The sequence below is a fragment of the Pinus tabuliformis genome, chromosome X (assembly GCF_031772625.1).
Source record: "Pinus tabuliformis cultivar Carrire ecotype Pingquan chromosome X, CPIR1, whole genome shotgun sequence".
NCBI classification, from domain to species: Eukaryota; Viridiplantae; Streptophyta; class Pinopsida; order Pinales; family Pinaceae; genus Pinus; species Pinus tabuliformis.
Genome location: NC_142308.1, coordinates 996,895,109 through 996,915,406, shown reverse-complemented (window position 1 = coordinate 996,915,406; position 20,298 = coordinate 996,895,109).

The following is a 20,298-nucleotide window of genomic DNA, read 5'->3' as shown; positions in this document are numbered from 1 at the left end:
CACAAATTCTGGGCTAAGCAGCTCTGCTGGGGAAATTTGCGCAATTCTTTCTGGGAGTGTTGGTTGGCAGAATTGCGCAATTTTTGGAGGGAAGGCTATATTCCCTCCAGAAATGCGCAATTTTCTAGGGAAGATGCTCAGCCTGTAGCTGGACCAAGTCCTGGTGAACAACCTGTGAGGGGAATGCATCAAGTTGTGATCAACAAGCTACCTTTATGAAAGAAAACACTGAAGCTTGTGTACTTGACGAAGCAAGACAAGGTGTTGTGAAAGGTTGGTAGGGAGGCTTCAAAATGGGCTAAGGAAAAATTTTGGAGGGTGGTTGTAGCCACTACGACACCTTAGTTGTTTATGGATTGGTTTATGGGATCCCATATTCATGCTTGGAATATGGCATAGGGGTGATTGGCTAAAATAAAGATTTGGTTCGGCCCAAACCAATCTATGGTCAAGTGGTACGTGAAAGTCCCTCACTTGGTTGGCTTTTGCATATGTTAATAAGAGCTAAGTTCCTCATTATATCTTATGAGTAGATGTACTTGTTATTATCTGTATATATGTTGGTTATAAGCATGGTTTTATGACAGATCCAAGTTAAGGATCTTATCATGTTTGATTGATAAATGAATGGTTAATGAATGCATGACCTAATGGATGTTATTATAGCTATTGTGAGAGGGAATTAGTCCTTCTTGGTAAACCTCATATAAATTTTAGATCTCTATGTTCATATATGCATTCATGACTTATCAATCTTATGTTCTCAATGTGTTTGACGAAATGACTGTCACAGTTAGATTGGGATAGGTCAAGTCCTTGATTAAGCTTTGTGTTAGAGGCTTTGTCTCTATGTTATTTATCATTTCTGGGAGTTTCATTAAGTTCTGGGTAGAGGTTTGGATCCTAGCCCTTAAAAATTAGCTCAGATCTCAGGGTTGCTAGCACAAAACTAAGTGAAAAAAATTGCATTTGTTGGGAAGCAGGCCCGTGGGAGAAATTGGAGGGTTCTATTCGCATGGAGGGATTGTAATGGGAGCGACTGAGGCTCTAGGTCAGTGTAAAAGAAAATTAACTTAGGGGTTGGGAACCTGGAGTGATTGGTTAGCTCCTGGGGGTCATGTAGCACCTGAGGGAAGTTTGTAAGGTCTTGTTTTGTCAACTCCATTTCCTTAAGGTTATCTAGCAGGTCCAGTCATGTCATAGTATCCCTCATCTCATGTTTACCCGAGACAGGCCAGTTAAAGTGGGTAGATATGGGAGGAGGCGTTACAAATTAGATATATGGTATAGAAGAGTACGTACTTGTCAAAGAAGGAGAAATTATTATAAGAATATCTTCATGAATGTTGATGAGTGAGCAAGAGTTGTTTTATGATGATATTTCCAAAAGCCTTCAATGATGTCCTCAAGTGAGTGATGACTGCTATGAAGATGTCTTCAACAATATTATCTTCAAGCCTTCTTTCTTTGCTTTGATAGAGAGAGAGAGATAATTGTTGCAAGAGTGTTTTCAAATATGCCAACAAGTTGTGATCTTCATGTTAACCTTCCTCTTACCTTAGCTCTAATACCATGTTGACAAACTAACTGCTATGTAGTTTAATGCTTGTTTTCCCTTTCTTGATAATTACTTGTGAATATTAGTGGTCTTCTTATTATTTTAATGTTCTCTTCATCAAGAAATTCTAAAAATTTTCAAAGCATAAAGATCACAAAGAGACAAAGAACACCAAAAATTAGGCTCCAAGCCAGGGAAAAACCCCGCAAGGGGGAAGCCCGACAATCATTTTGTAATAGCCTTGGTGAAAATTTCATGTAATAAATGTTAAAACAATAACCACGGATGACTCGAACACTTCATCCAAGCTGAATGTTGGGCAAGACATCCTAGGGGGTGTTCATTGGGTTGTTTATGGCTAAGGAAATTGGCAAAGGAAATAGCTAAGGAATTAAAAGGCATTTTGGCACAATTATTTATGAAAATAATGAAAATTAGGAGAACAGGAAGGTGAAAGGTCACAGATTGCATGTGAGGATGAAGATGAAGGAAAACAATGGAAAATGAAGAAAATAGAGGCCTCGTTCATTAAAGGGCTTCTAAGGATCAGTTGGTAACCTTTTGTCAGTTCATTTTTGGAGCTCTCCCATTATTCTCTCTCTCTCTCATACTCTTGGATACTTAGAGTTTTCTTGGAGCACTCTTGGAGGGTGTGGCATACTTGGAGTGTTGGAGAAAGAAGGTACAGGAAGAGTAGGAAAGCGCTAGAAGGCATCGGCATCAGCAGCTACATCATATTTACTAGCAGGTACCGAGTTGCATGTATGATTTCTTCACTCGTTTTGGCATGCATGGCACATGCACGTGGTTTCTTGGTTGTGATCTGTCATTAGCTTGGGGGGTTGCCTGGATCGACAAAGGATTTCCTAGCCTTGCCATTTCTTGGATAGCCTTGGTGATTGTGGGCTTGCTATCATGATTTTTTTGGTTCGTTCTCATGTTTCCTTAGCTTGGGTTGAGTTATTAGTCCTAGAAGCTTTGGTTGAACAAACGCTCTGGAAGCCCTGTAACAGCTTGGATTGAGTAACTAATCTTGGAAGCCCTGGTTGAAAAAATGCTCTGGAAGCCCTTGGTGGGTTGAGTTACTAGTCCTAGAAGCCTTTGTTGGACAAACACTCTGGAATCCCTGTATAAGTTGTGGATTGAGTTACTAGTTCTAGAAGCCTTGGTTGGACAAACGCTCTAGAAGCCTTCGAAGGCTTGGATGGAGACCAATCCGATGATGGTTTTGGTGATGTCCAACTGTGAGGTGGAATCACTGTTTGATGGGTTGAGGTGGATGGCCTCTGAAAGCCCTAGATGAGTTTTGATTGAGGTGTTCTATGATATCCCACATTCATGCTTGGAATATGGCACGGGGGTGAATGGCTAAAGAGAGATTTGGATTAGCCATTCTACGATCGGGTGGAACGTGGTAGTCCCATCTCCAGTTGGTTCATTTCATTTATTAATGAGAAATCCATTCCCTTGATTTTCATGTGTAAAGGTACTAATATATTTATGGATCTGATGGCTAATATGTTTATTGTATTTATGTTCCTGTTATGTTGGTTATATGTACATTTTATGATAGCAGCTATGTATGGCTCTCAGCATGTTTTTACTTGTATGTGAATGGATAATGTTCCTATGAGCTAATAGATGATAATGCAGCAAATGGCATGAGGGGACAATGGTTGATAGTGATTCTCAGATAAGTATGAGATCCCTACACTTAATTATGTTGTTTATACTTGTATATTACATGATATGTTTAATGAAATGCCTGTCATGGCTAGTAGGGATCCAGTTAAAGTCTTGAACAAGTATTTTCTTTAGTACTTTCATTTCCATGTTACATTACTGATTTGAAGAGATCGATCAATTCTGGGTAGTGTCTTGGGCTCTGAGCCTAAGAAAGTGGCTCAAATCTTGGATTCGTTGGCACAACACTGACAATTTTGGTCCACAGTCGCTGGCAAGTAGGCCTGTGAGAGCGACTTTAGGTTGTTGGTCACTCCCTTGCCCATAGCATGAGAGAAACTATGGCCCAAGAGACCTAAAACAACAGTGGGACCCAGGGATAGACTGTCTGAGTGGCTAACTTGTCTTCTAAAGGTTCTTTTCATGTGATTGGATTGTGTATGGTGTTTTTCCATCGGTTCCACTTCCTTAAAGTGACTTAGGAGGTCTAATCATATCATAGTGGTCTCTCGTCACATGTTTACCTTGGTTGGCCGATTGCTTGGGTAGATGTGAGAGGAGGGTGTTACAGAGTGGTATTAGAGCATGTTTCACCCCTAAAACTAGATGGGCTATGTGTTGGTCATCCATGCATGTCAGTTTCATGTGTGTCTCTTACACTTGTTACATTTGCTTGATGATTGAGTAGGGTTGTAGTAGGATTATCATCGAGAATTTGTTATTGATTTCATGAAATGTATTTGAAATGAGTATGTGACTAACTATGTATGGATTACATGTTGATTTCATGGTACCTACTTACATCCTTGTATGTTAGGTTACATTTTGAATCTTTTGATTACATGCACTAGTCTTGTAGGTTGATTACAAGAACTGGTCGATTATGTCTAACTACATGCGGTTATGCGTACTTGTAGTTGGTTTGGCATTGCTTATTCATACTACTAGTTGGATGCGGCAATGGGTACAATGGAATAATGGTTGTTGTCATGCATGAGGTCATAGCATGCATTGTTGATATGGCCTTGCATTGATGACTGGATCCTAGTTAGAGTGATGTTTATATGTTGATACATTTATTGGCGTATGTCTGTATGTTGTTATGATTATGTTATACATGTATCACATTGATTTGGTAATCTTGCAGACAAGGTATCCTCCCCAATTTATGCTAAGGTATGTGAATTATTGTGATTGGTTTATTTGACATACTATGCTTGCACGAAGAAATATCAAATGGCTAGCAAGATGGTTGACTACAGAGACTCTCCCTATGAATCCGAAGAGCAGTATGGTGTTGGGAACCCCTCTGACTTGGCAGTTACATTGAGAAGTTTAAAGGAGGAGATAAGGAGTTCTAAGGAAGATAATAACTTAATCAGATAGTCATAGGAAAAGTTAGCAGAGGTGAATGTAGTAATACTTTAGAGCTTGTCGGATTTGCAGCAACAAGCACCACTATGGATCAGTCATGAGTAGGAAGAAAAAACTAATGGGGCATATGGTAGTAAATCGCATGGTGGTCACTAATCAGATAGAGAGGACACAATCCGAGATGGCAGATTATTGGACACTCCAGAGAGGAGAATGGATAGACATATGTATGATTCTAGTTCTGATTCAGATAAGCACTATGATCGTCATCAGTATCATCCTTACAGGAGGAGTGAAAGGGGGTATTTGTCAGATGAATTTAAGAAAGCGAAACCACCTACTTTTGATGGAGAGATAAAGAGATCACAAGATGTAGATGCATGGACGCTTGGTATGAAGAAATTCTTTAGGTTGCATGACTACTCAGAGAACATGAAAGCTAGAGTGGTTGCTTTCAGTCTTAAAGGTAAAGCAGGCATATGGTGGGAAGATGTGAATAATGTCAAAGATGTAGATGAGGAAGATCTGATTTGGAGTGAATTTGAGTGGTTATTCAAGAAGAAGTATATGTCAGAGAGATACTTTGATGACAGGGCAAAAGAGTTCTATGAACTAAAGGTGGGATCCTTGACAGACGATGAGTACACCAGTAAGTTCTTGGAACTATTGAGGTATGTACCTTACCTCAAGGAGGAGAAGGCTAAGATTCAAAGATTCATTAGTGGATTACCATTTGCATTCAAAGATAGGATTGAGTTCGATGAGCCTAGATCATTGGAGGAGGCCATTCAAAAGCTAAAGCATTTCTATGAGCAATCGAAGCATAGAAATGAGACTAAGCCAAACTGGAGAGGTAATGAAAAGAACAAAGGAAAATTGGATAAAAAGCGAGAAAGGCCGAAGAGTATAGATAACAAGGAGAATATTGCACCACCTAAGAGGTTCAATGCATCAGATAGAGGACAGGGACATCGAGTTGAAGAGAAGAACAAGGATGGAGGTTGGAATCCCATAGAGTGTTGGACTTGTGGCAAAGACCATCGCATGAGAGATTGTTCACAGAATCAGGGTGGTAGACCCCAGATATATAGTGCACAGGAGGCGTAGACTGTTGGAGATGTTGGCCAGAGTATTCCTCGTATCTATGCATTCGTGGAAAAGAGGCAGGCAGAACATCAGGCATTTATCATTAAGATGGGCGGTAAGCTTTGTGATCAAGTTATTTATATTTTTATTGACCCTGGATATAATTATAGCTATGTTAGTCCTGACTTGGTGGATAAGTGTGAGTAAGGAATTGCATGCAGAATCTTGGTTAGTGCAGTTGGATACAAGTATGAAGAAGTGAGTTCATCATTAGGTAAGAGCTTGCACATTTTACTTAAATGGTATGCCTACAGCAGCACATTTAAATGTATTACTGTTGGGTTCATACAATATGTTATTTGGCATGTATTGGTTGTATCTACATAGAACAAAGGTTGTCTGCTATGACAAAGGCATTGAATGTGTTGATGATAATGGAGAACAGAGAGTCTTGCAAGGTAATAATAAATCCACATTAGTTAGGATGGTGACAACTATGGAAGCAAAGCATCGCCGCAGGAAAGGGTGAAAGCTATTTGCAATACATATTTCTATTGATAAGGGTAAGGAGGTTGAGGATGCAGATATGTTGAAAAAGTACCCAGTTTTACAAAAGTTCCGGGATGTATTTCCTAAGGACATTACAGAGTTTCCACCTCATAGGGAGGTATACTTTTCTATAGATTTAGTGCCAGTGGCAGCTCCAGGATTGAAATACCCTTACGAGATGAGCACACCTAAGTTGGTTGAGTTAAAATTGCAGCTGAAGGAAATATTGGATAAAGGATACATTAGGCCAAGTGTATCACCTTGGAGTGAACACTCTTGTTTGTGAGGAAGAAAGATGGTACCCTTAGATTATGCATTGATTATAGGCAGTTGAACAAAGTGACTATCAAGAACAAGTACCCTTTGGCAAGGGTTGATGACTTTTTCGATCAGCTAAAGGGGGCAGCAATGTTCTCGAAGATTGACTTGAGAACCGGATATCATCAAGTACACATCAAAGAGGAGGACATTTACAAGACTGCGTTTTGGACCAGGTATGGGCATTATGAGTTTGTTGTTATTCCATTTGGCTTGACTAATGCTCCAACTACATTCATGTGTTTGATGAATAGTGTGTTGTGTCCATATTTGGATAAGTTTGTTATTGTGTTCATTGATGATATACTGGTATATTCTAGGAATGAGGAAGAGCATGTCGAGCACTTAGCAGCAGCATTTAGGTTATTGAGAGAGCATCAGTTGTATGTTGAGCTCAGCAAATGTAGTTTCTTTCAGACTGAGGTACACTACTTCAGACATGTCTCCAAGGAAGGCATTGCAGTAGATCCAGAGAAAATAAGGGCCATTATGTAGTGGGTAGCTCCTAAGAGTGTGGATGAGGTGAGATCTTTCATGGGTTTGGTAGGCTATTACCAGAGGTTCATTAGGAACTTCTCGCTGATTTCTTATCCCATTACATCCTTGCAGAGGAAAGGTAAGAAGTTCGAATGGAACAAAGAGTGTGAGGCTAGCTTTGAGCAGCTTAAGTTGTTGCTAACACATGCACTAGTGCTACATATTGCAAATACGGACAAATAATTCATAGTATGTACAAATGCTTGCAAGAGAGGACTTGGTGGAGTCCTTATGTAGGATGGGCAAGTGGTATATTATGAGTCTTAAAACTAAACGAGCATGAACAGAACTATCACACGCTTGATCTCGAGTTGGCAGCGATTATACATGAATTGAATATGTGGAGGCACTATATTCTTGGCAGGCGGTTTGTGCTTATGAGTGATCACATTGTGTTGAGGTATTTGTTTGACCAACTGAATCTGAATGCCAGGCAGGCTAGATGGTTGGCCACGATCAACAAGTTTGATTTCGAGATCAGTTACATCAAAGGCAAGGACAAAAGAGTGGCAGATGCTCTTAGTAGATGGATACAGGTACATCACTTGGCAACTATGAGCTCCTATGGGACATATTTACAGGATAGGATCTTGTGGACAGGACAGTAAGATGACAGATATATGGAGATTGTGCACAGGTTGCAGCAGCGTACATGTATAGGTACATGTGATAGTACAGGTACAAGTACATGTGCGTACATGTTATAGTATAGGTACAGGTACATGTGATGGCACATGTATATGTATAGGTAGTAGTATAGGTACAGGTGATGGCACAAGTACAGGTATAGGTACAGGTGGACAAGACTTCGACTATTGTCTTACAGCAGATGGATTGGTTAGGTTCCGAGACAGGATATATGTATCGGATAGCAGTGAGCTCAAGAAGGTGATCTAGAGGGAGTTTCATGTGAAACCATATTCAGGTCACCCAGGTTACCATAAGACACTCATAGAAGTGAACAGGTATTATTATTGGCTGAATCTGAAGAGGGAAGTGGCAGGTTTTGTGGCGAGATGTTTCGATTGTTAGCGAGTGAAGGCAGAGTGTAAACATCCAAGTGGACTGCTATAGCCGATTGCGATTCCGGAATGGAAATGGGAGGTCATTTCCATGGATTTCATCACAGGGTTGCCGAAGACAGTGAAATAGCATGATTCCATCATGGTCATTGTGGACAAGTTAACAAAGGTTTCACACTTTGTTCTCATGGAGTCTACGTTCTCAGTTAATGATGTGGCACAAGTATTCATCCGAGATGTGGTTAGACTACATGGTGTTCCAAATAAGATTGTGTCAAACAGGGATGTGAAGTTCACTTCCAAGTTTTGGAAGGAGTTATTTGCAGGTTTGGGCACTGAGTTGGCCTTCAGCACAACTTATCATCCGCAGACAGATGGACAGACAGAGAGGGTCAACAAGATATTAGAGGACATGTTGAGGATGTATGTGATGCATCAACAGAGGAAGTGGGAAGAGTATCTCCCTTTGGTCGAGTTTGCATACAACAACGGTTATCAGGAGTCACTGAGGATGAGTCCTTTTGAGGCATTATATGGGTAGAGTTGTAACACTCCCATTAGTTGCAATGATTCGATTAGCAGAGTATTGATTGGACCAGATATGTTGGCAGACATGGAACACGAGATGCATGAGGTCAAGAAGAATCTCAAGGTAGCACAGGATAGGGAGAAGAGTTATGCAGAAAGGAATAGGGTGTTCAAGGAGTTCCAGGTTGGGGAACAGGTGTACTTGCACATCAAACTGAAGAAGATGTCTTTGTGGATAAGCTCATGTGCCAAGATGGCACTACAATTTTGTAGACCCTTCAATATCATTGAGAGGATTGGGTCAATAACCTATCGACTTGCACTACCTTCGACAGTGAAATTCCACGATGTTTTCCATGTCTCATTGCTTAAGAAGTATGTTAAATGTGTTGATTATGTGATTGACTGGTATGTATTGCAAGTGGAACTAGATGGAGAATTCTAACCGGAGCCTCAACGTATATTGCATAAAAAAATGTTCATGCTCTGAAATCAAAAAATAGAGCAAGTTAAAGTGCAATGGAAGCACTTTGGGCCCAATGAAGATGTATGGGAGATGGCGGATCAGATACGGGCCATGTATCCTTCCTTGTTTGCTAGTTGAGGCAAAGAAACTTTGATATGGTGGTATTGTGATAGCTTATGGTGGTTTAGTATTTTCTTATGATGGCTTGGTATATGCTTCTTAGTGGTTTTGAATTTTCTTATGTTGGTTTAGTATATGCTTTATGGTGATTGATATATGATTTATGTTAGTTGATATATGTTATATGATGTTTTGATATATATGCTTAGATATGATGTTAGTATATGTTTGATATATGTTTTGATATATGATTTGGCATATGTTTTGGTATCTATATTTTGATGATGTTGTTGTATATACACCCATATATGGATGTAAATATCGTAACGAGTTGTATTATAAAGCTCCACTGTGTAGTATTGGTGTCATGTTATTATGTTATCAGGTGGTTATGCTATCGTGATGTTCTAATGTTATATGAGTTGGAACTCAACAAGATGATCGTTGTGAATATCGTAATGATAAATCTCCACTCTATAGTATGTTGTCATGTTGTCATGATGTTTTGCCTTGAGCAGATATTTCATTGTAAATACTGCATCGAGTTGTGTTATAAAGCTCCATGAGCAGTATGTATTCTTTCAGCAGGTTGCTGAGGTATATGTGTGATTGAACACCGAGGACGATGTCCCCCAAGGGGGAGGGTTCTGTAACAACCCTGGTGAATATTCCATAATAAATGTTAAAAACAACAACCATGGAAGACTATGAAACTTATTCCAAGATGAATGTTGGGCAAGACATCCTAAGGGGTATTCATTAGGTTTTTTATGGCTAAGGAAATTGGAAAAGGCAATGGCTAAGGCATTAAAAGGAATTTTGACATAATTATTTATGAAAATAATGAAAATTAGGAGAAAAGGGAGGTTAAAGGTCATAGGTTGCATGTGAGGAGGAAAATGAATAAAATAGAGGCCTCATTCATAAAAAGGCTTCTGACGATCAATTGGTAACCTTTTTTCAATTTAGTTTTGAAGCTCTCATTATTATTTCTCTCTCACATACTCTTGGATACTTAGAGTTTTCTTGGAGCACACTTGGAGGGTGTGGCATACATGGATTCTTGGAGCAAGAAGGCAAAGGAAGAGTAGGAAAGTGCAAGAAGGCATCGACATCAGCAGCTACATCATATTTTCTTGTAGGTATCGAGTTTCATGTATGATTTCTTCACTATTTTTGGCATGCATGGCACTTGCATGTGGTTTCTTGGTTGTGATTTGTCATAGGCATGGGGGATTGCTTGGATCAACAAAGGATTGCCTAGACTTTCCATTTCCTGGATATCCATGGTGATTGTGGGTTTACTTTCATGATTTTTTTTTGTTGGTTCTCATGTTTCCTTAGCTTGGTTTGAGTTATGTGTCTTGGAAGCCCTGCTTGAACAAACGCTCTGGAAGCCCTTGGTGGGTTGAGTTACTAGTCTTGGAAGCCTTGGTGTGGAAAATGCTCTGGAAGCCCCATATAAGTTATGGGTTGAGTTACTAGTTCTAGAAGCCTTGGTTGGAAAAACGCTCTTGAAGCCCTCGAAGGCTTGGATGGAGACCAAACTGATGATGGTTTTGGTGATGTCCAACAGTGGGGTGGAATCATTGTTTGATGGGTTGAGGTGGATGGCCTTTGGAAGCCCTAGATGAGTTTTGATTTATGTGTTCTATGAGATCCTACATTCATGCTTAGAATATGGCACGGGGGTGAATGGCTAAAGAGAGATTTGGCTCAACCATTCTACAGTCGGGTGGAATGTGGTAGTCACATCTCCGGTTGGTTCATTGCATTCATTAATGAGAAATCCATTCCCTTGATTTTCATGTGTAAAGGTACCGATATATTTATGGATCTGATGGCTGATATGTTTATTGTGTTTCTATTCTTGTTATGTTGGTTATATGCACATTTTATGAAAGCAACTATGTATGGCTCTCAACATGTTTTTACTTGTATGTGAATGGATAATGTGCCTATGAATATATGATAATGTAGCAAATGGCATGAGGGAACAATGGTTCATAGCGATTCTCAGGTAAGTATGAGATCCCTACACTTAATTCTGTTGTTTATACCTGTAGATTACATGTCGATGATATGTTTGACGAAATGTCTGTCATGGCTAGTAGGGATCCAGTTAAGGTATTGAACAAGTATTTTCTTTAGTACTTTCATTTCCATGTCACTTTATTGATTTGAAGAGATGGATCAGTTTTGGGTAGTGTCCTGGGCTCTGAGACTAGGAAAGTGGCTCAAATCCCAAAGTCATTGGCACAACACTGACAATTTTGGTCCACAGTCGCTAGCATGTAGGCTTGTGAGAGTGAATTTAGGTTGTTGGTCGCTCCCTTGCCCATAACATGAGAGCGACTATGGCACAAGAGACTTAAACCAACAGTGGGACCTAGGGACAGGTTGTCTGAGTGGAAGACTTATCTTTTGAAGGTTCTTTTCATGATGTTGGATGTTTGTATGGTGATTTTCCGTCTGTTCCACTTCCTTAATATGACTTAGGAGGTCAAATCATATCGTAGTGGCCTCTCATAGCATGTTTACCCTGGTTGGTCAGTTGCTTTGGTAGATGTGGGAGGAGGGTGTTACACATTTTCTTATAGAATCAGATGAAAATGAGATATCGAAGACCAAGACCTAACTGCCACAAAGGTTCCAAGTCTCCTCCAACAAGTCAAAGTTAATGAAAGTCAACATTAGTCCGACTTCCTAAAATCTGGTCAAAATCACAAAAATTTTGGTCCTATAGTAGAGGCCGAATTTTGGCCTTGTAATTACCTCAAATATGCCACAAAAATTTTGCATGTGTGAATAGAAACAAGGAAGAAAAACTTAGTTTTTTGTCTGCTTTTACTTTCCACTCTTCTCCTTGGACTTCAATTTTCTTCTTTCTTAATTAGGTGTAAAAATCGATTTTTGATGTGATGAATTGAATGGTCTTCCAATAGGTTGAGTTGACTCTTATATATAGGTGTCCAGGAGGGTCAAATAGGTGCCACATAGGTCGACATGTCCAAGGAGGGCCGACATGGTCTTTGTGTTAACTCTTTGACTCAAAAATAAACTTCAAATTCTTTTCTTTCAAATGTCCAAATGAGACATAACTCAAATAAAAATTATTTTGTCCCCGATGTTACCACAAAAAAATTGATCACCCTACATGGTGTACTTTGACCCATCTAGTAAATTATGGCTAGATGAACATTTTTTCGTGATAACACCCGATGGGGGTGGTGAACAATTATCACTCCTCGGCGGTTGACGTATGACTCTTGGTACAAGGAAAAGGTGGTGGAGGGTAGGCTTACTGCCTTCCCACAACATAATGGTTAATGCTCCTGAGTCTACTCATGTTAAATTTCATTGGTCACCTGTGCAAGATGGTTTATGGGGTTCCATGGCATCCATATACTAGTGGTTATTTAGTGTGGTTTACGTCGCATTAAGAGTGATGTTCAACTTTCAGTGGGTTAGGAATTGGTCTGCGGCTCTAATTTCCTGGGTCGTGCGGGTCTGGCGGTGCACCTACATTCTATGCTCCTTATTTTGCGGGTTTTGTAATGTAACAATCTCAATTTTGTTGCTTTGGGTGAATACTTCCTTTTAACGGTTTGCTAAGCTAGTTGGTCGGGTGGAGATTTGGTTAGTTTTGGGATTTTGTTTTTTGGGTCTGGGTAATTCTATATTTAGGCTTTCCAGGTGGTGTTGGGCTAGCCCTATGTGTGTTGTGGATGGCACTGTGGCTAGTGCTACTCGGTGTCCTGTAGGTGTTAATTGCTCGCGGTGTGGGTTCCTGACATTGGCCATAATTCAATCATTGAGCTTCGGCTTTGCCTAGTTCTCTTGTGTGGGTGTTGTTGGCCACAAAATTATCTTTGTGGAAGTTTGGTGGCTCTAGCACCGCTTTAGCTTCTGGAAGTTGGAGTGTTGTGTCATTCTTGTGGATAGTTGGTTGGCTCTCCGCGGGGTTCTCCTGGTGAGAGGTTCTTGGGCAGTTTTCGTCAAGGTTTGTAGCCATTGTGCGATGAATTGGGGAGGAGGAACCTGGAACGGTGGCGTAATTTTGCCTCTCCTTGTAAGAGCATGGAGATTTCGGCTTGCAGTGGTGTTCGGTTAGCTAGTAGTGTTTCTTGTTGAAGGGGGCATGATGTTGGGGCTGCCTCGGCAGTGGTGGAAGTCGGTTGGGGCTTGGTGCAGATCTCTAGTTCTAATCAAGGCTCCCAGGATGAAGCCTCTCCCCCTCTCCACGTGTACTCTTGTGAGGTCGAAGCCAAATTTGGACAACTTGCCTATAGGTTTTTCTGTGTTAGTCAGTGCCTAGGGCAGAGGTGAGAGAGTTGTTGGTGCTGGCATGGATCATCGTGTAGCCTCCAAGCGCGGTAAATCCAGTGGGGGTGGTGAAGTTGTTGGGCGACGAAAATAGTTAGCCGCACATGTGGGTGGTAGAGGTTGCATGGATCTATTACAGGGCAACCATCGAGGTGGAAGCAGGGGGGAGATCGGGTCATGGTCGTGGATCGAGTGCTCGTGGTCGAGGTGATGGGACGCGATGTGTGGTCTCTGAGGGATGCACAGTTATCGGTCACCTCAGGAGATCTCCGATGCAACTAGAGATGCTTTAGTCCATCTTGGCTAATTTGGAATATCATGATAGGGTCCAGCAAGAAGAAAATGGGGTCATTATAGCTAAGTTGGAGCAACTCCAATACTTTTAGTGTCACGTTCGTGAACGAATTGTGGTTGTCTAGCATAGGAAAAATATTTTGACTGGGAAAATTGAGAAGCTGGAATCCTGGCTCGCTCACTTTGAGCAACATGTCCATTGTCTCTACCGCCCACCTCCTCCCCTAGGGACGGGGCCAAATAATCCTGCCTCTATCACTTGAGATGACTAATTATGGTAATTGATGTCTCGTTAGTTCTTTTTTTTTTAGCATGTAAGGCCTATATGGTTGTGGGTATTTTTCTTTTTGTCTGTAGCATGGTTATAGCATTGGTCAAAAAACCTAGTCGGGGTGAGGCCACATGCATTTTGACATCCTTGTACATACTTTTTGATTAATGAAAAATCGTCGACTTACAAAAAAAATACAAATTATTTTGACTCATAATAAATTCCTTTGACTCTCTTTTACTCTTTGAGCATCAGGAACATGCTTTGACCAAAAATAACATATAATAATAATGAATAAAATAAATATATCAATGATAAAATTACATTACATTATGAAAACTGACACTCGTTACAATTTCAAAACAAATAGAATTACAAAATAATAATAATTTGAAATGAAAATTTTAAAAAGCTAGGGAAAGAATAATGAAACAAGAATTTGCAACCATAAAATTATATTATTTTAATATATGTGAGAATTTATCTACATCCTCCGTAGATGTTCGAAATAAAACTAAAAATAAACATTAAAATCGATAGAATTGAAAATATATATATATGATAATTATAATTTTTTATAATAAAATAAATCTATACATTTATTTAATTCATATTTTTCAATAACAATTATTTTATTTTTATTTGTTTTATTATTTTTTTATGTAATTTATATTTATGTCTATGTATATGTATTCAAACTTTTCATTATCATAAAAAGAACGAATAAAAACTAAGAAAAGTGTCTAAAAATTGAAACGAGGAAGTGTCTCAGAATGAGTATGAAAATAAAATGAGTGTGTAAAGCAAGAAACACAAACTTTCTCCTGCACACATGAAACTTGGAATATATAGATTGTTTCATTAATAAATTTGTAAGAGAGAGATGTTTTTTTTTTCTTTAAAGGGTTCAGTAATGAAAAATAAATCAGAAAGAAATTGTGCTTTCTCTCTGTAAGACCAAGAAAACATCAAATATTTTCTACTTCAGAAGAAAACTTAGATAAACTAGGTACTTTCTTTGAAGTTCTAGCTTGCTTTAAAGTCCATAAAAAAAATAACCAAAAACAAATCAGAAAGAGACTATGCAATATCTCAAAAAGATTAAGCAAACATAAAATATGTGGTACTCTAAAAGAAAAGTAAACTAAACTAGGGGCTCTCTTCCAACAAGAAATCAAAGGCAACATCTCTATAAAAATAACAAAATATAAAATGTTTAAAAGTTTCGAAGGAAAACTAAAGAAAACAAGGTCTTTCTTCCTCGAAGCTTTAAATTCTAGAGATAGAATAAGCGAACATGAAACATATAGTGTAATGTGTCTTCCCTGTAAAAATAAACATATAAAAATAAATATTTAGATAATAGTTGGAAAGTGTAAGTTATATGGGGTTGTGACCTGATAATTTCATAAAATTATAAGTTAATTGCTTACTCATTGGAGCTTTTGCCAGAGACCTCGAAGTTTCCAGTGACAACACTAGAGAAGAAACTACTAAACAACAAACACAAAATCATACTAACTTAAGTAAATTATTCTTAAGGTGACATGAAAGAATGGATAAAATATGCATAGTGTTTTGATTTCAATTCTCTTACGTTAAAAGATTGCAAAATTTCAAAGAATTTTCAAGTTGAAGTAGAGTAATGCATCTACCTCGGTAAGTGTCACCATGATCAATGAACTCACCATTTTGGTTTTCAATACAACATCAAAATAAAAAAAATATTCAAAAAACTAATATTAAGAACCTAACATCTCTTACGTGAACCCCAAAGGATGTTAAAGGAGCCTGACAGCTGTATATAACACAAATAAACCCATCTTAAATAGAAGTCCAAAAAGATGAAACAAGTTTACATTGTAAGCTAATACTTTAGGGTTTTCTTGAGAAAATACAACACTGACGTAAGTGCAACATTAAATATAATAACTCTCAAATAGGCAAAGTGTATGGCATCCACCAAAAACATTGAACAATGATAGTACAAAGCGAGGGCGAAGAGGTGGTGGAATTAATGAACTGCATGGCTTTGCATTGGTACAATATACCCATACTTTTGTACAATAAACTTATATTATAATATCCTTGTATTTATTTTTTGGCAAGACATGATATCTTTGCATTTATTTTTGGCCAAATTGGAAAGGCAACTTCGCAATTTTTAGTTTTTTCTAATTAAAAATATATATTAAAAAAAAACTATATTGTCAAATCCAATCATCCTAGGTGTCAAATTTTTGTTTTTTATTTTTATTTCATTTTATTATTTTTTCTAGTAAATGTCACATCCAACCACAGGTAATTAGTCTAATCAACCTTTTCAACCAATCAAAAAATAGTTTTTTGATTTTTCAAAATTTTGAAATATATTTTTAAATTTCAAAAACTAAATAATAAAAAATAAAATATCCAAAAACATTTGAAAACATTAGACAATTTTTTGTCAGAAACAAAACTCAAAGCAGTTTGAGTGAAAACTAATTTCTATACTCCCTACTGTAGTAAGGACTAATAATAGAAAACTAAACGAGGAATAATAGAAATAAAGAAGTGAGGAGAAAATTTTATAAGGCAAAAATTTTGAAAAGAAAAAGAAGAGGACCCAAACATGAACCAAAAAACAAGAATGGAGGAACGAAAATAGGGGGGAATAAAAAGATTGAAAATAGAAAGAAGAAACAAGAAACTAGATTACCTTGGATATACAAGCCTAAGGAATGGTAGGAGTCCAACTTTTGCTAATCTTCCATCTATCATCATGATTGATGTTGTTGGGATGCATCTCAATTTCAATGGTCTCTCTATTTTTTCTTATGGAATAGTGATTGATATTGGCCAAAACTTTAGTATCCTCCATGCAAATATAGTGTTTGGTCCTGCTAATGTGATCAACTAAAGTTGAGGAATGTACACAATTATGCCTTAAATCTGCAACATATTCCTTAACCCTGATATTTATAAAGTGCCTGATATAACCAATATAAGCCATCCTACCACTACAACAAAACAGGCAATTTGCGCCAGATTTAGCACCAGATTTTAGTGCATTTTTTTCTCAATTGGGATGAGCAGCCTGGCGCTAAATCTGGCTCTGTTGTGCAATTTTTAAAGCGTCCTTTTTTGCACCAAATTTTGCATCTTTTTTATGCCAAATTTTCCATCATTTTTTGCATCATATTTTGCACCAAGATTTTCATTTGGTTTTACAACAGGTTTTTCTTCTAGTTTTATGCCATTTTTTGCATCATTTTTTGCTTCCTCTTCTATGGCATTCTTTTCTTCTATTTTTGTGTCATAATTTGCATCGATTTTTACACCATCTTTGGAATTTGATTTAGTGCCTTATTTTACATCCAGTTTGTGCCAATTTTTGCATCTGGTATTATGCCATCTTTTGCTTCTAATTTTGTACTTATTTTTACATCTATTTTTGTGCCAATTTTTCTGCCTTTTTTTACACCATTTTTTCCATCCAATTTTGCACCATATGTTGAATCTGGTTTAGTGCCAAATTTTACATGCATTTTTGCACCATTTTTTGCATCCACTTTTGCATTTTATTTATCTCCCTTTTTTGTATCCTATTTTGCACCATATTTTGCATTTAATTTTGCATCATTTGTTGCATTCAATTTAGCTTCATTTTTAACACCATTTCTTGCATCCAATTTTTCATCCTTTTGAGCATCTAAATTTGCATCCTATGTTGAACCATATGTTGCATCCACCTTTGCATCCCATTTTGTGTCTATTGTTACATTCAATTTTGAGCCATTTTTTTCGTCTACTTTTGCATTTGTTTTTGCACCAAGTTTTGAATGATTTGTTGCACCTCATTTTACATCCAATGTTGCATCTCAATTTGCATCCAAATTTGAGCCATTTTTATGCCCATTTTTGCACCATTTTTTCTTCTTTTGTGTCCAATTTTGCACCATTTTTTATGTCCAAATTTGCATCCTTTTTGGTATCTAATTTTTCATCCTTTCTAGCTTCCAAATTTGCAACCTTTTTTTGCCACATTTTGTGTCCACATTTGCATCTCATTTTGCACCTAGATTTTAGTTGGAATTTTCATCTAGTTATGCATCATTTTTGACATCCTTAGTTTCACCCTTTTTTAGTCCCATTTTGCATCTTGTTTTGTGTCTTTTCTTACATCCGTTTTGCATCTTAATTTTACACCATTCTTTGCATCCTCATTTTGGTGTCCATTTTTGCATCCTTGTTTGCGCCCAATTCAGTATCCTTTCATATGCCCTATTTTGTTCCCTTCTTTGTGTCTAGTGTTGCACCCTTTTTTAATTTTACTTTAAAACCCTTTTTGTGTCATTGTTTGCATATTGTTTTGATGGCTAGTTTAACATCCAATTCTACTCCCAATTTTGCATCCATGGTTAAATCCACTTTTGGCTTCTTGTTTAGAGTTTTATTTTTATTTCCATTTATGACCCCCTCTATGGGTTCATTTTACTAAGTTCATTTACATAGTGAAATATATTAAAGTTTCTAAATATCATTTCGCTGTAGGATTTAATGCACAGTTAGATGAAAATAAAACCCTCTCAGTTTATCTCAGAAACCTAGGACAAACCAATTAAGAGAAAGGTTGTTCTAAGGCTTAGGATTTTTAGTAGATCAAGATGTAGAGTATAGATTAAGAAAAAGAGAATGAATTCTTGTGAGTCCTTGCATGTAGGTCTTCTTGGAGTTTTTAGTATAGCTAGGAAGCGCTCCTAGCTAGCTCCAAAGCTTGGTCCTACACATAAGAGAGAGAATAAAAAAACCTTCGCATCATAATATCTTAATAATCGAAACTATCAGAAACATATAAATATTATTGAATAAATATATATAAACCAAAAATCCATACATCCATTAGTTAAATAGAAGAAGTAAAGAATGAATAGAAACATATGGAAGGAAGAACAACTGATCTATATGAATAAAGGAGTTGGAGGAAAGTTACAACAATCAGATATAGTTGCAACATCACCTCTCCCAACTTGTAGCTCCAAAACTCTCCCTCTCAAGATAGATCTCAGCAGCGTGACAATACGAAAATTCCCATCATTTTTTCAATGGCCAAGCCTCTAATATATAGGAAAGTGAAGGCTATGAAGATTTCCCAAATTCCTCATTAGTTCAATTTGGGAAAAATCTTTTGGGTGAATAATGTTTCCTCATATAAAAATGGTCTTTTCCACTTTTTAGATGCTTTTGTGCTTAGAAAAAAGCTTCCCCGTGCTTTATGGCTCTTTCTCGCTTTTGTATGCTTTTATTTTTTAGGAAAAAGCTAAAGATGAGGATAAAGAGATCACACTCCACCATATGAGTTTCTGAAAGTGAACAAGAGTGTCGAATTCAAATTCTAGTTTGCTTATGTTTTAGTTTTTTTTTAAATATATATTTAGTTTTAGTATTTTTTTATTTTCTAAAAAAATATATTTATTTTTTGGTATTTTTTCTATAAGAAAAACTATATTTTGTTTTTATAAAAATGGATTTTAAACATTCCATTCATGCTAAATTTGTGATTTTATGATCGGAGATTAAATTATATATAAAAAAGTAAGTTAATGTCATGTGTTGTGTCGCTGAGATGGGTGTTATACATCTCTTCCTTGTTAAGTTATAGAATGTGCTTGGGTTTTCTTAATGCAATAAAACTAATTATGTTCTTCATGATATCTTGAAATGTTCGTCTTGAACCAGGCTAATAAAACAATAAAGTTAAAATAGGTTTGCCTTTTTCCTTTGTAGATCTTTGTCCCCGTTAATCTTGGTCTTAATAGATTAATTGTCTTATGGTGGCCTTGAGTGGTCACTTCCATTAGTTGCATGCTTTATAGTTTTCTGTTAGTGAAATTTTTTAGGCTTGATAATATGTTATTTAATTTATCAAAATGTGTTATTGTTCGTATTATTGTTAAATATTAATATTAAATATGTTGATTTTTGAGCATGTTTTAGCAAAACGTTCCCAAAATGTTTATAGATTGTATTTTATAATGCAATGATTCTTTGCTTGATGAAATTATTTTGGATATTTCTTTTAATGATTCATTGATTGATGAAATTGTTATGGATATTTTTTTTAGTATATTAAATTGTATGTGATAAAGTCAAAAGTCACCTCTTTTTTAGATTTTCATTGGTCAAT